The following is an 18,815-nucleotide window of genomic DNA, read 5'->3' as shown; positions in this document are numbered from 1 at the left end:
CACGTTGCTCATTGTAATTATTCTAGTCCATTTGTGATGGTGGGTGCAATTGTAAACTATGCCATCTACCTGAAATATGCACTTTTTTCTAACAAAACCTATCCCATACCATAAATATGTTATCAGACTGTCATCTAATGAGTTTTTTTGTTGGTTAGGGGCTATAAATATCTTAGTTTAGCCGAATTGGTGATGGCTACTGGTGTTGGTGGACAAATAAAAGATGGTGGAATATGCTAATGTGTTTTTAGGTAATAGATGTACATCTTTACATATTGTGTCTTCCCTGTAAAACATTTTAAAAATCGGAAATGTTGACTGGATTCATAAGATCTGTGTCTTTCATTAGCTGTATTGGACTTTAATGTGTGAAAGTTAAATATTTTAAAAAAATATTTTTTTTGAATTTCGCGGCACTGGTTTTTCAGTGGGGGGGGGGGGGGAGTGCCGCTAGCGGCACGCTGATCCTAGACAGGTTAAACAAGGAAGTGAGTTCGGAAAATCTGAACGTACGCAGCTTAGAAATAGTTTTCAGATAGTTTTCTGCCTGAACTCAGAATCAATTTCCCAAAAATTATAACAACAAACCTGACGTTTCTGTATCTCACAGGTAGAAACGGGGCAGATACATTTCCTGGTTGAAAGAAAACTACAATATCCAGAATTCATAGTGATTTCAGTACGTAGTACTGCCCCGTGGAGATGTATCCAATTGATGTGAGAAATATAAAAAAAATTCTGTGTTTTGTAGCCAGCACTATCAGTCAGAGGATTTCGAAACGGAGTTGAAGTCTCAACTGATGGGTTTGCCACGTCGTCGAACGTAGAAAAAAATATGCTGTTTCATGGATTTACCCCTCAACTTCAAAGAGGAAGACATCCGATCAGCCAACATCAACAAAGCAGAAAATAAGTCACGCTGAGGTAGCGTAGCTACCGTTACCTAGCTACCGATACCTAGATACCGTTACCTAGATAACTAGCTAGCTAGCTATCGAACTACATTTGTTTATCTAAACCAAAATCTATCTAGCTAGCTTTCATAATACGCTGGCTCGACATTCCGAAGCATATCAATGTAATTAGCCAGCTGCTATCTGCCGATGTGATTTGTAACTTTGCAAGCTAATGTTAGCTTTGTTCGGTAACGTTAGCTAGCTAGCTAACTAACTACCTCAGAGGCTAATGTGACTACCGTTATGTGTTCTATTTACAGTCCGATCTCACCAACATCTACAGAGGTTTCAACATCAACCTCAGCACCAGGAACTAGTGGAAGTCACCTCAGCACCAGGAACTAGTGGAAGTCACCTCAGCACCAGGAACTAGTGGAAGTCACCTCAGCACCAGGAACTAGTGGAAGTCACCTCAGCCCCAGGAACTAGTGGAAGTCACCTCAGCCCCAGGAATGAGTGGGTATTGATGGGGACAAAGAGGGGCTGATATAGTACCGTGTATGAGTGTGTATTGATGGGGACAAAGAGGGGCTGATATAGGATGTTGTTTGAGTGTGTATTGATGGGGACAAAGAGGGGCTGATATAGTACCTTGTATGAGTGGGTATTGATGGGGACAAAGAGGGGCTGATATAGGATGTTGTTTGAGTGGGTATTGATGGGGACAAAGAGGGGCTGATATAGTACCTTGTATGAGTGGGTATTGATGGGGACAAAGAGGGGCTGATATAGGATGTTGTTTGAGTGTGTATTGATGGGGACAAAGAGGGGCTGATATAGGATGTTGTTTGAGTGTGTATTGATGGGGACAAAGAGGGGCTGATATAGTACCTTGTATGAGTGTGTATTGATGGGGACAAAGAGGGGCTGATATAGTACCTTGTATGAGTGGGTATTGATGGGGACAAAGAGGGGCTGATATAGGATGTTGTTTGAGTGGGTATTGATGGGGACAAAGAGGGGCTGATATAGTACCTTGTATGAGTGGGTATTGATGGGGACAAAGAGGGGCTGATATAGGATGTTGTTTGAGTGGGTATTGATGGGGACAAAGAGGGGCTGATATAGTACCTTGTATGAGTGGGTATTGATGGGGACAAAGAGGGGCTGATATAGGATGTTGTTTGAGTGGGTATTGATGGGGACAAAGAGGGGCTGATATAGTACCTTGTTTGAGTGTGTATTGATGGGGACAAAGAGGGGCTGATATAGGATGTTGTTTGAGTGTGTATTGATGGGGACAAAGAGGGGCTGATATAGGATGTTGTTTGAGTGTGTATTGATGGGGACAAAGAGGGGCTGATATAGTACCTTGTTTGAGTGTGTAAAAGATATGCTGTCTAATCACTGAGGATTGTGTGTCCTACAGACTCATCATGCTGCTGACCTTGATCCCAGCTTTAGTTTTCAGCCTGGATCCATGATGAAAACCTGCTCAGGACCTCAGACTGGGGTGAAGGTTCACCTTCCAACAGGACAACGACCCTAAGCACACAGTCGTGACAACGCAGGAGTGGCTTCGGGACAAGTCTCTGAATGTCCTCGAGTGGCCCAGCCAGAGCCCGGACTTGAACCCGATCGGACAACTCTGGCTGTGCAGCGTCGACCCCCCCCCCCCCATCCAACCTAACAGAGCTTGAGAAAATCTGCAGAGAAGAACGGCAGAAACACCCCAAATAGTGTCTAGCGGTGAAGTTTCTCTTTAACCAGCTAATCCCCCCCCCCCCCCACTCCCCCCCCCCCCCCACAAAGACTCACACCAGGGTCCCACCAAGAAGGCAATATGAAAGACCCCGTCACATTGGTGCCTCTTTCTGCAAAATAAATACACTCCCTAAGGACACCCTGCATCTGCACAGACACACACACAAACACACACACACACACACACACACACACACACACACAGACACACACACACACACATACACACACACACACACACACACACACACACACACACACACACACACACACACACACACACACACACACACACACACACACACCTCTCACCGGTGCATATCTAAACAGGCACACTAATTAATCCTACCATCAGTACACAGGACAGGCTCTCTCTCTCTTTTCCTCCCCCTCTCTCATTTATTTTTCTTTCTCCTCTCTCTCTCGTTCTCTCTCTGTCTCTCTCTTCCCCCTCTCTCTCTCTCTTCCCTCTCTCTCTTCCCTCTCTCTCTTCCCTCTCTCTCTTCCCCCTCTCTCTCTCTCTTCCCTCTCTCTCTTCCCTCTCTCTCTTCCCTCTCTCTCTCTCTCTCTCTCTCTCTCTCTTCCCTCTCTCTCTTCCATCTCTCTCTCTCTCTTTCTGTCTCTCTTTCTGTGTTCTCTCCAAGGAATTCATGTAAGATTACTAAAATCATAACACTGCCAAACCCCCTACACCCACAACTCATGCCCCTCCCCCATCTCTCTCTCTCTCCCCATCCCTCTCTCCCTCCCCCCCCTCTATCTCTCCCTCTCTACCTCCCCCTCTCTCCCTCTCCAACTCCCCCTCTCCCTCTCTACCTCCCCCTCTCTCCCTCTGATTAACCCCTCTGTCTATATCCCCACTCCCTCTCTCTCTCTCCGTCCCGCTCTCTCTCTCCGACCCTCTCTCTCTCTCCGTCCCCCTCTCCATATCCCCCTTCCTCCTCTCCCTCTACGACCCACTCCCTCGTTCCCTCTCTCTCCATATCTCCCTTCCTCCTCTCCCTCTACGACCCACTCCCTCGTTCCCTCTCTCCATATCCCACTCCCTCCTCTCCCTCTACGACCCACTCCCTCGTTCCCTCTCTCTCCATATCCCCCTTCCTCCTCTCCATCTACGACCCACTCCCTCGTTCCCTCTCTCTCCCTCTCCCTGTCTCCCATGGCCTCTCTCTCTCTCCGTTCCTCTCTCCATATCCCCCTTTCTCCTCTCCCTCTACGAACCACTCCCTCGTTCCCTCTCTCTCCCTCTCCCTGTCTCCTATGGCCTCTCTCTCTCCGTTCCTCTCTCCATATCCCCCTTTCTCCTCTCCCTCTACGAACCACTCCCTCGTTCCCTCTCTCTCCCTCTCCCTGTCTCCCATGGCCTCTCTCTCTCTCCGTTCCTCTCTCCATATCCCCCTTTCTCCTCTCCCTCTACGAACCACTCCCTCGTTCCCTCTCTCTCCCTCTCCCTGTCTCCCATGGCCTCTCTCTCTCTCCGTTCCTCTCTCCATATCCCCCTTTCTCCTCTCCCTCTACGAACCACTCCCTCGTTCCCTCTCTCTCCCTCTCCCTGTCTCCTATGGCCTCTCTCTCTCTCCGTTCCTCTCTCCATATCCCCCTTTCTCCTCTCCCTCTACGAACCACTCCCTCGTTCCCTCTCTCTCCCTCTCCCTGTCTCCTATGGCCTCTCTCTCTCTCCGTTCCTCTCTCCATATCCCCCTTTCTCCTCTCCCTCTACGAACCACTCCCTCGTTCCCTCTCTCTCCCTCTCCCTGTCTCCTATGGCCTCTCTCTCTCTCCGTTCCTCTCTCCATATCCCCCTTTCTCCTCTCCCTCTACGAACCACTCCCTCGTTCCCTCTCTCTCCCTCTCCCTGTCTCCCATGGCCTCTCTCTCTCTCCGTTCCTCTCTCCATATCCCCCTTTCTCCTCTCCCTCTACGAACCACTCCCTCGTTCCATCTCTCTCCCTCTCCATGTCTCCCATGGCCTCTCTCTCTCTCCGTTCCTCTCTCCATATCCCCCTTTCTCCTCTCCCTCTACGAACCACTCCCTCGTTCCCTCTCTCTCCCTCTCCCTGTCTCCTATGGCCTCTCTCTCTCTCCGTTCCTCTCTCCATATCCCCCTTTCTCCTCTCCCTCTACGAACCACTCCCACGTTCCCTCTCTCTCCCTCTCCCTGTCTCCTATGGCCTCTCTCTCTCTCCGTTCCTCTCTCCATATCCCCCTTTCTCCTCTCCCTCTACGAACCACTCCCTCGTTCCCTCTCTCTCCCTCTCCCTGTCTCCTATGGCCTCTCTCTCTCTCCGTTCCTCTCTCCATATCCCCCTTTCTCCTCTCCCTCTACGAACCACTCCCTCGTTCCCTCTCTCTCCCTCTCCCTGGCTCCCATGGCCTCTCTCTCTCTCCGTTCCTCTCTCCATATCCCCCTTTCTCCTCTCCCTCTACGAACCACTCCCTCGTTCCCTCTCTCTCCCTCTCCCTGTCTCCCATGGCCTCTCTCTCTCTCCGTTCCTCTCTCCATATCCCCCTTTCTCCTCTCCCTCTACGAACCACTCCCTCGTTCCCTCTCTCTCCCTCTCCCTGTCTCCCATGGCCTCTCTCTCTCTCCGTTCCTCTCTCCATATCCCCCTTTCTCCTCTCCCTCTACGAACCACTCCCTCGTTCCCTCTCTCTCCCTCTCCCTGTCTCCCATGGCCTCTCTCTCTCTCCGTTCCTCTCTCCATATCCCCCTTTCTCCTCTCCCTCTACGAACCACTCCCTCGTTCCGTCTCTCTCCCTCTCCCTGGCTCCCATGGCCTCTCTCTCTCTCCGTTCCTCTCTCCATATCCCCCTTTCTCCTCTCCCTCTACGAACCACTCCCTCGTTCCCTCTCTCTCCCTCTCCCTGTCTCCTATGGCCTCTCTCTCTCTCCGTTCCTCTCTCCATATCCCCCTTTCTCCTCTCCCTCTACGAACCACTCCCTCGTTCCCTCTCTCTCCCTCTCCCTGTCTCCTATGGCCTCTCTCTCTCTCCGTTCCTCTCTCCATATCCCCCTTTCTCCTCTCCCTCTACGAACCACTCCCTCGTTCCGTCTCTCTCCCTCTCCCTGGCTCCCATGGCCTCTCTCTCTCTCCGTTCCTCTCTCCATATCCCCCTTTCTCCTCTCCCTCTACGAACCACTCCCTCGTTCCCTCTCTCTCCCTCTCCCTGTCTCCTATGGCCTCTCTCTCTCTCCGTTCCTCTCTCCATATCCCCCTTTCTCCTCTCCCTCTACGAACCACTCCCTCGTTCCCTCTCTCTCCCTCTCCCTGTCTCCTATGGCCTCTCTCTCTCTCCGTTCCTCTCTCCATATCCCCCTTTCTCCTCTCCCTCTACGAACCACTCCCTCGTTCCCTCTCTCTCCCTCTCCCTGTCTCCCATGGCCTCTCTCTCTCTCCGTTCCTCTCTCCATATCCCCCTTTCTCCTCTCCCTCTACGAACCACTCCCTCGTTCCCTCTCTCTCCCTCTCCCTGTCTCCCATGGCCTCTCTCTCTCTCCGTTCCTCTCTCCATATCCCCCTTTCTCCTCTCCCTCTACGAACCACTCCCTCGTTCCCTCTCTCTCCCTCTCCCTGGCTCCTATGGCCTCTCTCTCTCTCCGTTCCTCTCTCCATATCCCCCTTTCTCCTCTCCCTCTACGAACCACTCCCTCGTTCCCTCTCTCTCCCTCTCCCTGTCTCCTATGGCCTCTCTCTCTCTCCGTTCCTCTCTCCATATCCCCCTTTCTCCTCTCCCTCTACGAACCACTCCCTCGTTCCCTCTCTCTCCCTCTCCCTGTCTCCTATGGCCTCTCTCTCTCTCCGTTCCTCTCTCCATATCCCCCTTTCTCCTCTCCCTCTACGAACCACTCCCTCGTTCCCTCTCTCTCCCTCTCCCTGGCTCCCATGGCCTCTCTCTCTCTCCGTTCCTCTCTCCATATCCCCCTTTCTCCTCTCCCTCTACGAACCACTCCCTCGTTCCCTCTCTCTCCCTCTCCCTGGCTCCCATGGCCTCTCTCTCTCTCCGTTCCTCTCTCCATATCCCCCTTTCTCCTCTCCCTCTACGAACCACTCCCTCGTTCCCTCTCTCTCCCTCTCCCTGTCTCCCATGGCCTCTCTCTCTCTCCGTTCCTCTCTCCATATCCCCCTTTCTCCTCTCCCTCTACGAACCACTCCCTCGTTCCGTCTCTCTCCCTCTCCCTGTCTCCTATGGCCTCTCTCTCACCTTGCTTTGTTTGCAGAGCGATGCTGCTTTCCTCTGGTTATCTCTGTAAAGCACCCTATTCCCTATTTGGTGCATTACCCCATAGGGCTCTGGTCTAAAGTAGTGCACTATATAGGGAGTAGGGTGCCATAGGGCTCCGGTCTAAAGTAGTGCACTATATAGGGAATAGGGTGCCATAGGGCTCTGGTCTAAAGTAGTGCACTATTAGGGAATAGGGTGCCATAGGGCTCTGGTCTAAAGTAGTGCACTATATAGGGAATAGGGTTCTATTGGGCTCTGGTCTAAAGTAGTGCACTATATAGGGAATAGGGTTCTATTGGGCTCTGGTCTAAAGTAGTGCACTATTAGGGAGTAGGGAAACACACAGACAGAGCTATCCTGAACCTCAGCCCTGCTCTACAGGAAACACACAGACAGAGCTATCCTGAACCTCAGCCCTGCTCTACGGGAAACACACAGACAGAGCTATCCTGAACCTCAGCCCTGCTCTACAGGAAACACACAGACAGAGATGACTATCCTGAACCTCAGCCCTGCTCTACGGGAAACACACAGACAGAGCTATCCTGAACCTCAGCCCTGCTCTACAGGAAACACACAGACAGAGCTATCCTGAACCTCAGCCCTGCTCTACAGGAAACACACAGACAGAGCTATCCTGAACCTCAGCCCTGCTCTACAGGAAACACACAGACAGAGCTATCCTGAACCTCAGCCCTGCTCTACGGGAAACACACAGACAGAGCTATCCTGAACCTCAGCCCTGCTCTACGGGAAACACACAGACAGAGCTATCCTGAACCTCAGCCCTGCTCTACAGGAAACACACAGACAGAGCTATCCTGAACCTCAGCCCTGCTCTATGGGAAACACACAGACAGAGCTATCCTGAACCTCAGCCCTACTCTATGGGAAACACACAGCTATCTCCTCTTTTTCATCTATCTGTCATTTCATCATTTTTTTCATCCAAATACCCTCCTCTCTTTCTTATCTCCCTCCCTCCTGCATACTACTTCATCTGCATGCCCCCTCCCCATACGCTCTCTCTCTCCCCCTTCTCTCTCTCTCTCTCTCTCTTGCTCTCTCTCTCTCTCTTGCTCTCTCTCTCTCTCTCTCTCTCTCTCTCTCTCTCAGACACACACATGCTCCCTCTTTGTCCCCTCTCCCCACGTGTCTGTCGTGTAAATGAAATAGTAAACCCTGTCACTGCTGGGACGGGGGTGGAGGAGGCTCAACCAATTACATATAATACAGTACTCACACCAACATTCATATCTCTTTCTTTCTTCCTCCCTATCTCCATCTCTCCTCTCCCTCTTTTTCATTTTCTTCCCACCATCTCCCTCTCTCCTCTCCTTCTCCTCTCCCTCTCTCCTCTCCTAACCCCTCCCCCTCTCTCCCTCTCTCCTCTCCTACCCCCCCTCTCTCCTCTCCCTCTCTCCTCTCCTAACCCCTCCCCCTCTCTCCTCTCCCTTTCTCCTCTCCTAACCCCTCCCCCCCTCTCCTCTCCCTCTCTCCTCTCCTAACCCCTCTCCCTCTCTCCTCTCCCTCTCTCCTCTCCTAACCCCTCTCCCTCTCTCCTCTCCTAACCCCTCCCCCTCTCTCCTCTCCTAATTCCCACCATTTCTAACTCTTCTCCTAATCTCTAACTATACCCTAGCCATTCCATCACAGACACACACACATACACACAGAATACACACCTCTCAGTCTTTAAGAAATCCATTAAATCATTACTGTATCACATGATTGCACTACCTCTAGCATAGTGGTTACCATGGACTACTGCGGAGAGGGAGGAGCCTAAGAGGTTCTACTTCAGCGCCCCAGGAGATGTGAAGGGTGTCATGAGGAGTCACAGAGACAAAGAGACAATGAACACGCACACACACACACACACACACACACACACACACACACACACACACACACACACACACACACACACACACACACACACACACACACACACACACACACACACACACACACACACACACACTGTCTTTACACCTCCCTCAATCATTTTGTTCCCAATCTTCTGTATCTTCCTCTCTTGCAGTACTTTCTCTTGCAGTACTCTCTCTCTTGCAGTACTCTCTCTCTTGCAGTACTTTCTCTCTCTTGCAGTACTTTCTCTTGCAGTACTCTCTCTCTCTTGCAGTACTCTCTCTCTCTTGCAGTACTTTCTCTTGCAGTACTCTCTCTCTCTCTCTCTCTCACAGTACTCTCTCTCTCTTGCAGTACTCTCTCTCTCTTGCAGTACTCTCTCTCTCTTGCAGTACTCTCTCTCTCTTGCAGTACTCTCTCTCTCTTGCAGTACTCTCTCTCCCTTGCAGTACTCTCTCTCTCTCTCTTGCAGTAGTCTCTCTCTCTCTCTTGCAGTACTCTCTCTCTCTTTCGCAGTACTCTCTCTCCCTTGAAGTACTCTCTCCCTCTCTTGCAGTACTCTCTCTCTTGCAGTACTCTCTCTCCCTTGCAGTACTCTCTCTCTCTCTCTTGCAGTAGTCTCTCTCTCTCTCTTGCAGTACTCTCTCTCTCTTTCGCAGTACTCTCTCTCCCTTGAAGTACTCTCTCTCTCTCTTGCAGTACTCTCTCTCTCTTGCAGTACTCTCTCTTTCTTTACTCTCTCTCTTGCAGTACTCTCTCTCTCTCTTGCAGTACTCTCTCTCTCTTGCAGTACTCTCTCTCTTGCAGTACTCTCTCTCTCTTGCAGTACTATCTCTCTCTCTCTCGCAGTACTCTCTCTCTCTCTTGCATTACTTTCTTACTCCCTCGTTTTTAAAAGTTTTTATTTATTTAACTAGGCAAGTCAGTTAAGAACAAATTCTTATTTACAATGACGGTCTACCCCGGACGATGCTGGACCAATTGTGTGCCCAGGATATTTAAGAAATTTACCGGACCCATATTCATTGGTTGCGTAACCTGATTAGGGCTTCCACCCACAGCGCTCAGAATGACAGAAATCACATTTTAGTTTATAATATTTCATCTTAACAGAACATTTTAGTTCAACTTAATCTTATTGGCACCAGTGGAGAACATGCAGCATATCCCTGATCAGTGTGCATATTCACTGTCTTTATTATTGTCGGGTCAGGGACATGTCCCTGGTCAGTGTGCATATTCACTGTCTTCATTATTGTCGGGTCAGGGACATGTCCCTGGTCAGTGTGCATATTCACTGTCTTCATTATTGTCGGGTCAGGGACATGTCCCTGGTCAGTGTGCATATTCACTGTCTTCATTATTGTCGGTCAGGGACATGTCCCTGGTCAGTGTGCATATCCACTGTCTTCATTATTGTCGGGTCAGGGACATGTCCCTGGTCAGTGTGCATATTCACTGTCTTCATTATTGTCGGGTCAGGGACATGTCCCTGGTCAGTGTGCATATTCACTGTCTTCATTATTGTCGGGTCAGGGACATGTCCCTGGTCAGTGTGCATATTCACTGTCTTCATTATTGTCTGTCAGGGACATGTCCCTGGTCAGTGTGCATATTCACTGTCTTCATTATTGTCGGGTCAGGGACGTGTCCCTGGTCAGTGTGCATATTCACTGTCTTCATTATTGTCGGGTCAGGAACATGTCCCTGGTCAGTGTGCATATTCACTGTCTTCATTATTGTCGGGTCAGGGACATGTCCCTGGTCAGTGTGCATATTCACTGTCTTCATTATTGTCTGTCAGGGACATGTCCCTGGTCAGTGTGCATATTCACTGTCTTCATTATTGTCGGGTCAGGGACATGTCCCTGGTCAGTGTGCATATTCACTGTCTTCATTATTGTCGGGTCAGGGACATGTCCCTGGTCAGTGTGCATATTCACTGTCTTCATTATTGTCGGGTCAGGGACATGTCCCTGGTCAGTGTGCATATTCACTGTCTTCATTATTGTCGGGTCAGGGACATGTCCCTGGTCAGTGTGCATATTCACTGTCTTCATTATTGTCGGTCAGGGACATGTCCCTGGTCAGTGTGCATATTCACTGTCTTCATTATTGTCGGGTCAGGGACATGTCCCTGGTCAGTGTGCATATTCACTGTCTTCATTATTGTCGGGTCAGGGACATGTCCCTGGTCAGTGTGCATATTCACTGTCTTCATTATTGTCGGTCAGGGACATGTCCCTGGTCAGTGTGCATATTCACTGTCTTCATTATTGTCGGGTCAGGGACATGTCCCTGGTCAGTGTGCATATTCACTGTCTTCATTATTGTTGGGTCAGGCCCATATCCCTGGTCAGTGTGCATATTCACTGTCTTCATTATTGTCGGGTCAGGGACATGTCCCTGGTCAGTGTGCATATTCACTGTCTTCATTATTGTCGGTCAGGGACATGTCCCTGGTCAGTGTGCATATTCACTGTCTTCATTATTGTCTGTCAGGGACATGTCCCTGGTCAGTGTGCATATTCACTGTCTTCATTATTGTCGGGTCAGGGACATGTCCCTGGTCAGTGTGCATATTCACTGTCTTCATTATTGTCGGTCAGGGACATGTCCCTGGTCAGTGTGCATATTCACTGTCTTCATTATTGTCGGGTCAGGGACATGTCCCTGGTCAGTGTGCATATTCACTGTCTTCATTATTGTCGGGTCAGGGACATGTCCCTGGTCAGTGTGCATATTCACTGTCTTCATTATTGTCGGGTCAGGGACATGTCCCTGGTCAGTGTGCATATTCACTGTCTTTATTATTGTCTGTCAGGGACATGTCCCTGGTCAGTGTGCATATCCACTGTCTTCATTATTGTCGGTCAGGGACATGTCCCTGGTCAGTGTGCATATTCACTGTCTTCATTATTGTCGGGTCAGGGACATGTCCCTGGTCAGTGTGCATATTCACTGTCTTCATTATTGTCGGGTCAGGGACATGTCCCTGGTCAGTGTGCATATTCACTGTCTTTATTATTGTCTGTCAGGGACATGTCTCTGGTCAGTGTGCATATCCACTGTCTTCATTATTGTCGGTCAGGGACATGTCCCTGGTCAGTGTGCATATTCACTGTCTTCATTATTGTCGGGTCAGGGACATGTCCCTGGTCAGTGTGCATATTCACTGTCTTTATTATTGTCTGTCAGGGACATGTCCCTGGTCAGTGTGCATATTCACTGTCTTTATTATTGTCGGGTCAGGGACATGTCCCTGGTCAGTGTGCATATTCACTGTCTTCATTATTGTCGGGTCAGGGACATGTCCCTGGTCAGTGTGCATATTCACTGTCTTCATTATTGTCGGTCAGGGACATGTCCCTGGTCAGTGTGCATATTCACTGTCTTTATTATTGTCGGGTCAGGGACATGTCCCTGGTCAGTGTGCATATTCACTGTCTTCATTATTGTCGGGTCAGGGACATGTCCCTGATCAGTGTGCATATTCACTGTCTTTATTATTGTCGGGTCAGGGACATGTCCCTGGTCAGTGTGCATATTCACTGTCTTCATTATTGTCGGGTCAGGGACATGTCCCTGATCAGTGTGCATATTCACTGTCTTCATTATTGTCGTTCAGGGACATGTCCCTGGTCAGTGTGCATATTCACTGTCTTTATTATTGTCGGGTCAGGGACATGTCCCTGGTCAGTGTGCATATTCACTGTCTTTATTATTGTTGGGTCAGGACATGTCCCTGGTCAGTGTGCATATTCACTGTCTTCATTATTGTCGGGTCAGGGACATGTCCCTGGTCAGAGTGCATATTCACTGTCTTCATTATTGTCGGGTCAGGCCCATGTCCCTGGTCAGTGTGCATATTCACTGTCTTCATTATTGTCGGGTCAGGGACATGTCCCTGGTCAGTGTGCATATTCACTGTCTTTATTATTGTCGGGTCAGGGACATGTCCCTGGTCAGTGTGCATATTCACTGTATTCATTATTGTTGGGTCAGGCCCATATCCCTGGTCAGTGTGCATATTCACTGTCTTTATTATTGTCGGTCAGGGACATGTCCCTGGTCAGTGTGCATATTCACTGTCTTTATTATTGTCGGGTCAGGGACATGTCCCTGGTCAGTGTGCATATTCACTGTCTTTATTATTGTCGGGTCAGGGACATGTCCCTGGTCAGTGTGCATATTCACTGTATTCATTATTGTTGGGTCAGGCCCATATCCCTGGTCAGTGTGCATATTCACTGTCTTTATTATTGTCGGTCAGGGACATGTCCCTGGTCAGTGTGCATATTCACTGTCTTCATTATTGTCGGGTCAGGGACATGTCCCTGGTCAGTGTGCATATTCACTGTCTTCATTATTGTTGGGTCAGGCCCATATCCCTGGTCAGTGTGCATATTCACTGTCTTCATTATTGTCGGTCAGGGACATGTCCCTGGTCAGTGTGCATATTCACTGTCTTCGTTATTGTCGGGTCAGGGACATATCCCTGATCAGTGTGCATATCCACTGTCTTCGTTATTGACGGGTCAGGGACATGTCCCTGGTCAGTGTGCATATCCACTGTCTTCGTTATTGACGGGTCAGGGACATGTCCAATCTTTGGAAGATAAAATCAATGACCTACGCGGAAGACTGAACTACCAACGGGACATTCAAAACTGTAGCATCTTATGCTTCACGGAGTCCTGGCTGAACGACGACATTATCAACATACAGATGGATGGATATACCGGCAGGACAGGACAGGGGCTGACTATGTATTTTTTGAAAATAACAGGTGGTGCACTATATCTAAGGAAGTCTCGAGCTTTTGCTCGCCTGAGGTAGAGTATCTCATGATAAGCTGTAGACCACACTATCTACCTAGAGAGTTTTCATCTGTATTTTTCATAGCTGTCTACATACCTCCACAGACTGATGCTGGCACTAAGACCGCACTCAATGAGCTGTATTCCGCCATGAGCAAACAGGAAAACACTCATCCAGAGGCAGCGCTCCTAGTGGCCGGGGACTTTAATGCAGGGAGATGTAAATCCGTTTTACCTCATTTCTACCAGCATGTTAAATGTACAACCAGAGGGGAAAGAAACTCTAGACAACCTTTACTCCACACGCAGAGACGCGTACAAAGCTCTCCCTCGCCCTCCATTTGGCAAATCTGACCATAATTCTATCCTCCTGATTCCTGCTTACAAGCAAAAATTTAAGCAGGAAGAAAAAGTGACTCGGTCAATAAAAAAAGTGGTCAAATGAAGCAGATGCTAAACTACAGGACTGTTTTGCAGCACAGACTGGAATATGTTCTGGGATTCTTCCTATGGCATTGAGGAGAACACCACATCAGTCATTGGCTTCATCAATAAGTGCATCGATGAGTGAGTGAAACGTACACACCCCAATCAGAAGCCATGGATTACAGGCAACATCCGCACTGAGCTAAAGGCTAGAGCTGCCGCTTTCAGGGAGCGGAAGCTTATAAGAATCTCGCTATGCCCTCAGACGAACCATCAAACAGGCAAAGTGTCAATACAGGACTAAGTTCAGATCGTACTACACCGGTTCCGACACTGGTAGAATGTGGCAGGGCTTGCAAACCATTACAGACCACAAAGGGAAGCACAGCCAAGAGCTGCCCAGTGACACGAGCCTACCAGACGAGCTAAACTACTTCGCTTCGAGGCAAATAACACTGAAACATGCATGAGAGCACCAGCTGTTCCGAACGACTGTGTGATCATGCTCTCCACAGCCGATGTGAGTAAGACCTTGAAACAGGTCAACATTCACAAGGCGGCAGGGCCAGACAGATTACCAGGACGTGTACTCCGAGCATGCGCTGACGAACTGGCAAGTGTCTTCACTGACATTTTCAACCTCTCCCTGTCTGAGTCTGTAATACCAACATGTTTCAAGCAGACCACCATAGTCCCTGTGCCCAAGAACACTAAGGTAACCTGCCTAAATGACTACTGACCCGTAGCGCTCACATCAGTAGCCAGGAATTGCTTTGAAAGGCTGGTCATGACTCACATCAACACCATCGTCCCAGAAGTCCTAGACCCACTCCAATTTGCATATCGCCATCTCTATTGCACTCCACACTGCCCTTTCCCACCTGGACGTTAAGGGAGAATAAGAATGAGAATGCTATTCATTGACTACAGCTCAGCGTTCAACACCATTGTGCCCTCAAAGCTCATCAATAAGCTGAGGACCCTGGGACTAAACACCTCCCTCTGCAACTGGATCCTGGACTTCCTGATGGGCTGCCCCCAGGTGGTAAGGGTAGGTAAAAACACATCCACCATGCTGATCCTCAACACAGGGGCCCCTCAGGGGTGCGTGCTCAGTCCCCTCCTGTACTCCCTTTTCACTCATGACTGCACGGCCAGGCACGACTCCAACACCATCATTAAGTCTGCTGATGACACAACAGTGGTAGGCCTGATCACCGACACCGATGAGACAGACTATAGGGAGGAGGTCAGAGACCTGGTCGTGTGGTGCCAGGACAACAACCTCTCCCTCAACGTGATCAAGACAAAGGAGATGATTGTGGACTACAGGAAAAGTAGGACCGAGCACGCCCCCATTCTCATCGACGGGGCTGTAGTGGAGCAGGTTGAGAGCTTCAAGTTCCTTTGTGTCCACATCACCAACAAACTAACATGGTCCAAACACACCAAGAGAGTCATGAAGAAGGTATGTGACAAAACCTATTCCCCCTCAGGAGACTGAAAAGATTTGGCATGGGTCCTCAGATCCTCAGAAGGTTCTACAGCTCAACCATCAAGAGCATCCTGACTAGTTGTATCGCTGCCTGGTAGCATCACTGCCTGGTTGCATCACTGCCTGGTAGCATCACCGCCTGGTATGACAACTGCTCAGACTCCGACCGCAAGGCACTACAGAGGGTAGTGCGAATGGCCCAGTACATCACTGGGGCCGAGCTTCCTGCCAATAGTCTCACTATTGTCTCTCTCTCTCGCTCTCTCTCACTCTCCCTCCCTCTGTCTCCCTCTCTCTCTCTCTCTCTGTCTCTCTCTCTCTCTCTCTCTCTCTCTCTCTCTCTCTCTCTCTCTCTCTCTCTCTCTCTCTCTCTCTCTCTCTCTCTCTCTCTCTCTCTCTCTCTCTCTGTTAGAGGAGTGGATCAGGGTCGAGTCAGGTCTAACCCCTGATAATCTACCTCTGATCATCATTATCATTAACATTAACATCATTAATCCATTCTATCGCTCCATGTATCCTTCTATATCCTTTCCTCTCCTCCCTTTACCCACCCATACGTATAGGCTACATGAGCACCGAAGTATACACACACACACACACACACACACACACACACACACACACACACACACACACAACGCGATTCCCCCTCTCTCTAGGTCATGTGCAGGTTAAGGCAGTAGTATGTCTGAGGCTCTCTACTCTCTAAACCTCGGAAGGGTGTCTTTCTCACTAAGTTGTAGTTCAAAGCTAGATTTAAACCAAAGTATAACTTTCCATATTATTATGGAGACACACTTAACTGAGAGCTTTAAGTGGGGAATCACCAGAGGAAATCACACTTCATATTCAGAGCTCCTGTATTTTTTAAAGGCTGAATACACACACACACACACACACACACACACACACACACACACACACACACACACACACACACACACACACACACACACACACACACACACACACACACACACACACACATATGCTCACACACACACATGCTCACACACACACATGCACACACACACCTACACGCACACACATGCACAAAAACACACACACACACTACATATGCTCACACACACACACACACACACACACACACAGACACACACACGCTCACACTACATATGCTCTCACACACACACACACACACACACACACACACACACACACACACACACACACACACACACACACACACACACACACACACAGACACACACACGCTCACACTACATATGCTCTCACACACACACACACACACACACACACACACACACACACACACACACACACACACACACACACTACATATGCTCACACACTACACACACAAAACACACACACACACACACGCACACCACACACACACACGCTCACACTACATATGCTCACACACACACACACACACACACGCTCACACTACATATGCTCACACACACACACACACACACGCACACACGCTCACACGCTCACACTGCATATGCTCACACACACACACACACGCTCACACGCTCACACTACATTATTACCTGGTACTTCCTGTATATAGCCATGTTATTGCCTGGTACTTCCTGTATATGGCCATGTTATTACCTGGTACTTCCTGTATATAGCCATGTTATTACCTGGTACTCACTGTATATAGCCATGTTATTACCTGGTACTTCCTGTATATAGCCATGTAATTACCTGGTACTTCCTGTATATAGCCATGTTATTACCTGGTACTCCCTGTATATAGCCATGTTATTAGCTGGTACTTCCTGTATATAGCCATGTTATTACCTGGTACTCCCTGTATATAGCCATGTTATTACCTGGTACTTCCTGTATATAGCCATGTTATTACCTGGTACTTCCTGTATACAGCCATGTTATTACCTGGTACTTCCTGTATATAGCCGTGTTATTACCTGGTACTTCCTGTATACAGCCATGTTATTACCTGGTACTTCCTGTATATAGCCATGTTATTACCTGGTACTCCCTGTATATAGCCATGTTATCACCTGGTACTTCCTGTATATAGCCATGTTATTAGCTGGTACTTCCTGTATATAGCCATGTTATTACCTGGTACTTCCTGTATATAGCCATGTTATTACCTGGTACTCCTGCACATTGACTATTGTGTTACTATTTTCAATTTTAATTTGCAGGCATGAACACACACACACACACACACACACATTAGGCCTATATAAAATGTCATAATTTTTCTGTGTCAATCTTATGAATTTAATTTAAAATATCTTCATGCCAGAGAGGTAAACTAAAACCATTACAGATATAGAGCCCCATAGCCTATAGCCCAGAGACCTTCTTAAAGTAGTCGAATACCGCTAGCCCCGATATAGAGCCCCGTAGCCCCGATATAGAGCCCCGAAGCCCCGATATAGAGCCCCGTAGCCCCGATATAGAGCCCCGTAGCCCCGATATAGAGCCCCGTAGCCCCGATATAGAGCCCCGTAGCCCCGACATAGAGCCCCGTAGCCCTGATATAGAGCCCCGTAGCCCCGATATAGAGCCCCGTAGCCTATAGCCCAGAGACCTTCTTAAAGTAGCCGAATACCGCTAGGAAACACAAAACGTTGCATTATTCAAAACAATTACTAATATCTCTGATTAGCCTAAGAAAGGCTGCCGTCATGCCATTATTAGAGCTCAAAACTAGCCTGCATGTTGTTATGTGGACTAAGTAGTCTCTTTCCTGCGCGGTATCACCATACTGTTCTCTACGCACCTGCCCGGTAGGAAGCATGTGGGTCTCACCACTAGACAACAACCAGCAAGTCACATTGTCACAATAACACACAAAGACATTTTCAGCTAATTAGGCGACTCAATAATAACGACTGTATAGTAAAAAGACTATTACCGTTTTGTTTTAGTTGGTGTTCAGGAGACTGCAGTCTTGCCCGTTCCTGGGCAGGGTAACCGTTAACTGTCGCTGTTGAACAATACCTTACTCCGTGTGGATGGAGAGAAATGCGATGCAGAGAAGCGAACAGGAGAGTGGGACGGAAGCTGCGGAGAGAGAGTGGAGGTAGAGAGAGGCGTGGGGATGGGGGGGCTAGAGAGAGACGGGGGGGTGGGGGGGCTAGAGAGAGACGGGGGGGGTGGGGGAGCTAGAGAGAGACGGGGGGATGGGGGGGCTAGAGAGAGACGGGGGGATGGGGGGGATAGAGAGAGGCGTGGGGGTGGGGGGGGCTAGAAAGAGGCGGGGGGGTGGTAGGGCTAGAGAGAGACGGGGGGGGGTGGGGGGGCTAGAGAGAGACGTAGGATGGGGGGCTAGAGAGAGACGGG

At 49.2% G+C, this 18,815-nt stretch overlaps 1 protein-coding gene across 1 annotated transcript in view; it reads right to left on the bottom strand.

Moving 5' to 3' along the window:
• The window catches only part of mtus2a (microtubule associated tumor suppressor candidate 2a), a gene marked incomplete in the record, with an annotated part of 168,405 nt that extends 149,836 nt beyond the window's left edge, over positions 1 to 18,569 (bottom strand). The window contains 1 exon segment of the mRNA XM_055936824.1: positions 18,388 to 18,569.
• Between the last annotated feature and the right edge of the window lie 246 nt (positions 18,570 to 18,815).

Source organism: Salvelinus fontinalis, chromosome 10 (genome assembly GCF_029448725.1).
Source record: "Salvelinus fontinalis isolate EN_2023a chromosome 10, ASM2944872v1, whole genome shotgun sequence".
NCBI lineage: Eukaryota > Metazoa > Chordata > Actinopteri > Salmoniformes > Salmonidae > Salvelinus > Salvelinus fontinalis.
Note: the sequence above shows the minus strand (reverse complement) of the source record. Positions and strands in the feature narration are given on the sequence as shown.